Source organism: Ruditapes philippinarum, unplaced genomic scaffold (assembly GCF_026571515.1).
Source record: "Ruditapes philippinarum isolate M1 unplaced genomic scaffold, ASM2657151v2 ctg3345_1_1_1_1, whole genome shotgun sequence".
Classification (NCBI taxonomy): domain Eukaryota; kingdom Metazoa; phylum Mollusca; class Bivalvia; order Venerida; family Veneridae; genus Ruditapes; species Ruditapes philippinarum.
The window spans coordinates 407,562-413,690 of NW_026855583.1; the positions used below are offsets into that span (position 1 = coordinate 407,562).

The 6,129-nt window shown below is 32.1% G+C and overlaps 1 long non-coding RNA gene across 1 annotated transcript; it reads left to right on the forward strand.

The window, feature by feature from the left end:
• Position 1: 1 nt before the first annotated feature.
• On the forward strand, positions 2-3,984 carry LOC132743785 (uncharacterized). Its single transcript, XR_009627619.1, has 2 exons — positions 2-689; positions 2,157-3,984. It is a non-coding gene; the product is annotated as an uncharacterized LOC132743785 (long non-coding RNA).
• The last annotated feature ends 2,145 nt before the right edge of the window (positions 3,985-6,129 follow it).

The window sequence follows — 6,129 nt, forward strand, 5'->3', positions numbered from 1 at the left end:
CGCAACTTGACTCGACCGGAAGTTATCCGGATTCAGACTATATTAGTTTAAGCTCAAATCATAACTATAGTCAAGGGCATATTCATCCATTCAGAGACCCTAAGTATCATTATAATACTCATAATATAAACTCGTTAAAACCGCCGGTTCATAATACCGGATATTATAATCAAGGATATGGAAATTATTCAACGTATCGAAGCAATAGCACGAGAGACGATGACGAAACGACGACTACGTCAGGAAGTTATACAATAAATCATGACGATCTTGATGATGACCTTGCTGCAGCGCAGTTTCAAGTGTCGCAAGTCGTGTGATCACATGACGTAAAGTGTGCTGAATATGCATTTGTTTTTACCTCAAAGTGCCAAATTTACTTTGTTAACCTTGAAACACTTCCCGTGTTCAAACTAAACTGATGTCAAATATACAGTTCATTGTGTAACCATGTTAACGTTAACAAAAAATTATAATCATAGAATGCTCTCAGTAAAAATGGCTTTAAAAGTGTTGAAATATTAATATCAAACCAGGACTAAAGGAAATTTGTATCATATGTGTTTCTCCAAGAATGAAAGATATGAAATGCCATGGTGGAAAAAAAGCCTTGAATTTGATTATCAAGGATGTTAAATGGATTTGAATGCAGGGACACACTGGTTGGCAGTTAAGAAATGTATATCAATGTAAGTATCCTATTTTTAATCAAGCTTATTGAAAACTCAGAGTTAGAAAATTACAAAATATATAGAATGATCTATCATTTATAATTAGAATCTGTGTTAAAAGTAATTTTTAGCTCGACTATTCGATAAGAATAAGTAGAGCTATTGTAGTCACCCGAGCGTCGGCGTCGGCGTTGGTGTCCGCGTCGGCGTAACCACTTATGTTAAAGTTTTTGTAATAGTTCAAATATTTTCAAAGTCCATTGACATATGGCTTTGAAACTTGGCACACTTGTTCACCATCATGACCCCAACCTGTAGACAGGAGGAGGTAACTGTATCAAGCATTTTGACAGAATTATGCCCCTTTTTCGACTTAGAATTTACGTTAAAGTTTTTGTAATAGTTCAAATATTTTCAAAGTCCATTGACATATGGCTTTGAAACTTTGCACACTTGTTCACCATCATGACCACAACCTGTAGACAGGAGGAGGTAACTGTATCAAGCATTTTGACAGAATTATGCCCCTTTTTCGACTTAGAATTTACGTTAAAGTTTTTGTAATAGTTCAAATATTTTCAAAGTCCATTGACATATGGCTTTGAAACTTTGCACACTTGTTCACCATCATGACCCCAACCTGTAGACAGGAGGAGGTAACTGTATCAAGCATTTTGACAGAATTATGCCCCTTTTTCGACTTAGAATTTATGTTAAAGTTCTTGTAATAGTTCAAATATTTTCAAAGTCCATTGACATATGGTTTTGAAACTTTGCACACTTGTTCACCATCATTACCCCAACCTGTAAACAGGAGGAGGTAATTGTATCAAGCATTTTTTTTTACTATCAAGCACTAAGAATAGTCGAGCGTTGCTGTCCTACCGACAGCTCTTGTTGATATTGGCTTTTCTTAAGGTTGGTCTTTGACCAAGTGGCTTGAGCCAAAAGTCTACTGGTATCAACTGAAATTACTCTTTCAAACAGTACAGACCAAGAATATGGTCTTCAATCAATACATATTGTAGCAAATTTTCCCCTAAAAATGATGAATGGTTTTGTCCAGTTAAAAGATGGACAGGTCCATTTAAGATATATAGCAGGTTTAGGTATAAGGTGTAAATTATAAACTTGCATCTTTTATACTTGCTGGGAGTTTCCTCCCCTTTCTGACAGAGCTATAAAACCAGCTTATGATTCTTTACAAAGGAACATTTTGTACTATAATAATTCATATATATTGTGTTGCAACTTAAGTCTTTGTTCACACTTATATCACTGACCTTAATGTTCAATTAAGGTCTGTGCTTATGTGTAGTAAAAAGCAAGTGACAGTATTTTTACGAAATGTCAGCCGACTTGTAAATAATTTGCATTGGCATGTTATTTTTTATCAAACTCCTTGACAGGTTGTGGATTTGAGCAATGTATTTATTGTTATACATTTGCATTAAGTAAAATTCCCTTACTTTTTTTCTTTCACAGGTCCTGCAAAACACACTTTGAAGGAAAAGCTCCAGATGTAAAGAGAAGACTCCAGATGCAAGAATGTATTACAAACAGTTATGGGCTAGATATTCATGGTTTAACTATATACACTATGACCATAGATTTATCTTTGTAATTTCGCATACTGTGGAATTTTTGTAATGAAATCTTACCATGAAATTTGCATTGTAAGGCATACCATGGCATTGTGTCTTGGTATGTAATAGCCAAGTTATTACTGCAAAAGAAAAACAGGGATTTTGCTGGATTAACAAAAAGCATATTAAACAAGATAAAAAAAATGAAATAAATTTACTATTTTTCATACCTTCATTTGTTAAAACTAATACTTTCATCTGGAGGCATGCAGCTTTAGGGGATGATTTGTTATTGTTAAATGATCTCAGACTAAAAGTTTATATTAATTTTGTTGCATATTGGCTGCCTGCTTATTGCACTCATTGGTGAAATACTGATCGTCATTAATTTCTATTTTTTATATTTTCCTGTAAGCTGTCTTTTTAGCATAATCAGTAGATCATGTGTTCAATATTTTTAACCAATCAAAATTCATGTTACATGTTTGGGTACCAGGTGCTTTTCTGTATGATGTAGAAACAAAGGTTTTGATTAGTTGATTCCTTTAATGTTAAATGTGATACTGTTGTCTTGTATTGTGAAATTAAAAAATCATGTGACCATATGGTTATATTGTAATGAAAATTGATATTTTATTCAGATTTATTTAGGTCTTTATTCAGGTTTTTATGAAGTTAAATGAAGGGGCAAAAATGTATTTTAGACAATACATAAAATTGAAATCTTTGAAAGAAAAGCTTATTTTTATCTGGCAATTAGAGCAGTATGGAATGTAAACCATTTTTCGATGATTTCTACAAATATTGTTCATTTCCAAATACCTGATTTAATTCTGCTGTGAAGAAAATGATTTTCATAGAATAATTACTGATTTAAAATATGGTTATTAATATTTACAAAAATATTATTTTCCTCTGAAATCATATTGATTTCCATTGAACCTAATTTTTTTCCACTAAGATTATTGATTTCCTTTAAACATAATTTTTTCCACTAAAATTATTGATTTCCATTGAATATTATTGATTTTCTGCTGAAATTATTGATTTAATGAAATAGTTATTAATATTTATTAAAATATTATTTTCCACTGAAATCTTATTGATTTTTGTTGAATATTATTGATTTTCCACTGAAATTATTGATTTATATTAATATTTACTAAAATATTATTTTCCACTGAAATCTTGTTGATTTCTACTGAAACATAATTGATTTCCACTGAAAAAAAATTGCATTTTACTGAAAAATTATTGATTTCTGGGAGAAAAAAAATCTTTGATTTTTACTCAAATATTATTGATTTCTACTTAAAAGTTATTTTTATTAAACATCCACTGGATTTGTAGAAATATTTTACCAATCAGTGCTAACTATTGCTTAATTTAAGCTATTTTTGTACATATGTCATTCATTATACATGTATTTTTTTTAACAAAAATAACATGTTTACAGAGTAAATACAAGTGTTGTTATGTATATGACAAAACCAATCCTGTCCTTAAAATTAATGATTAAATAGAAATGTTTGAATCATATTTGGATATTATATTTTAAAGATTTTCTTTCTCTTTTTTCAATGAATATTTCTAATATTCCGTTACATTCCTTTGTTTGAAACGTTTTCCTTGTTATAAGATATATTTGTACATAATATTTGTTATATGTGATAAAATATTGAAAAAATGAGATAATCTTAAAAAAGAATAAAATGAAGAAAAATGAACATGTGTTATTTTTCATTACTATTTCTTAGTCATATGAGATAAGTACATGTAGTTGGCAAGGTATTACTGGTTAGTCATCCAGGAAAGCCGGTTAGGTGGAATGACGGCCGAGATACGGCCAACAAATGCGTCAAAATCGTCCTGGAATCCCAACATAATTGACTCCTATCTGGGACAAAGTATGAAGTTATTGTACGTGATACGGACATTATATTTGTGACGTAAGAAACATAGAACATCCGTATGTGGAAAAAAATCATGAAAAACTTTGGTTTGTCAAGTTTTAATATATAATTATCATGACCGAATATTAGAGTTAAAACAAACTTGTTTCATTTGGGTTCATAAAAATAAAATCTTTGTCTGTGGTAAGAAAAGAGACCGGTCCACATGTCGTTTAAGAGCACTTTTTGGCTGACCCTTTCATTGAGACCACCTGTCCTAAATGGTCATATTACCTCCCATGATATATATGAAGAAGAAAAAAGTATCAAATAACTTGTATTTACATACAGATATTCTTCTCTTTATTAATATATATTAACTTAAACGTGGTTCAAACGAGATCAGTTCAGAGGTTGGCATTTAAATTGCTGTAGAATTGTGAAACATCAATAGGCCAGTTTTATAAAATCGGCGAAATCAGCAACATGCCGGATGCCTAGTTTCGCTGTTTGGTTATCTAGCAAAAGTCTGTCCAGAACATATTATGTCCCAGGTCTAAGGAAGTGTCGATGTTACCTTCTGGCATATCTTGTATTAAATACAGTTTTGCATTATTTGTTACAAAAGAAAAAATGTGGGTGTTTGATCTTGGCGAAATATCAAAGATCCTCGTTTTATTGTAATTTATAACAGCAGGAAGCTTTGTATATCTCTAATAAAATTTTTCCCGAAAAGTTGACCGTCCTTCTAGCCGTTGTCCTTTAAGTCTCTATATTACAGTGCGCACCTGTTACAGTCAATTAAAGTCGGAATGTTGTCATTTAGTTGGCTAATGTTTGCTTAAATAACAACACTTTATGACCATGCAATTCCACAGTGACCGCCAATGTTTATTTTATAGTCCTACGAAAACACGTGGGACAGACTGACCATAATAACAAAATTTTATTTGTATTCATTTATACATTATTAATAAGAGCTCAGATCAATTTCGATAACTAGAGCAATAGACAATGTGTGTAGTCTATGCTACTTCTGTATCATGAAATTTAATAGTTTTCAAAATGGTGCAGGACAATGACTTGTATGCGTTCCTTTAACGTCGGTTGTTTTCGTATGCTCAACTAAATACTGTGCACAATATTACAAGTGTTAAAGACTAAAAGCCAATCGGCAATGTTAAATACACCTTTCAAAGTTCCATAACTATGACAAAAAGACACAATCACAGTTACATGACTTCATATGTCATGATCAAAATCATCTAGGTTGCTTTTTTAAAAATGTTTTAAGTGCATGAACATTTTCTCCTAAAGTTTGTCATAACTCCTAGGATCCATGAAATGCAACCCTGGATTCCACTACAACCATGAGAACAGAAGAACTTTACAAGAATAGGAAAAGGTTGAAATGTGCCGTGTCGTTGCTTGGAGCATAAATGAGTCTGTATCAAGGCAGGGTCTTTTCAAAAAGACCCTGATTAAGGGCATACGCTTCTCTCCTAACCAACATCAGAGCATTCCTATCCAATGATGCAAGTACGAAGATGGTGGGGAGGATGGTCACAGTCCATTTTGCAATGAAAATCTTCAGTTCGCTATGTTGAACTGTTAGAAGATACTAAACTTGTGTACCGCGACCGCAATAATCATAAACACGTTGACATTTTGTTGTTCTTCCGAAGTTACGCAAGTATTTGCCTCAGGTCTTGGCGTAACATTAATTTTAGTATAGATAAATTATACCATAGCCAAGATGGTCACTACTGACCACAGGTATTATCTTGCAATTAAAATGTTAATGATTTTTAAATTAGAACGTGTCGGTCTATTTTAATGGCCTTGAAATGAAGACCGCCGTGACAATAACTTTGTCATACCCGTTCGTTGTAGGATTACACTGCAGTGTTTTATCATGTGCAGTTGGTTGTTCAATAGTGCAGTAAAGATAATATTAGTTTAAAGGGACTCCTCTTTTGT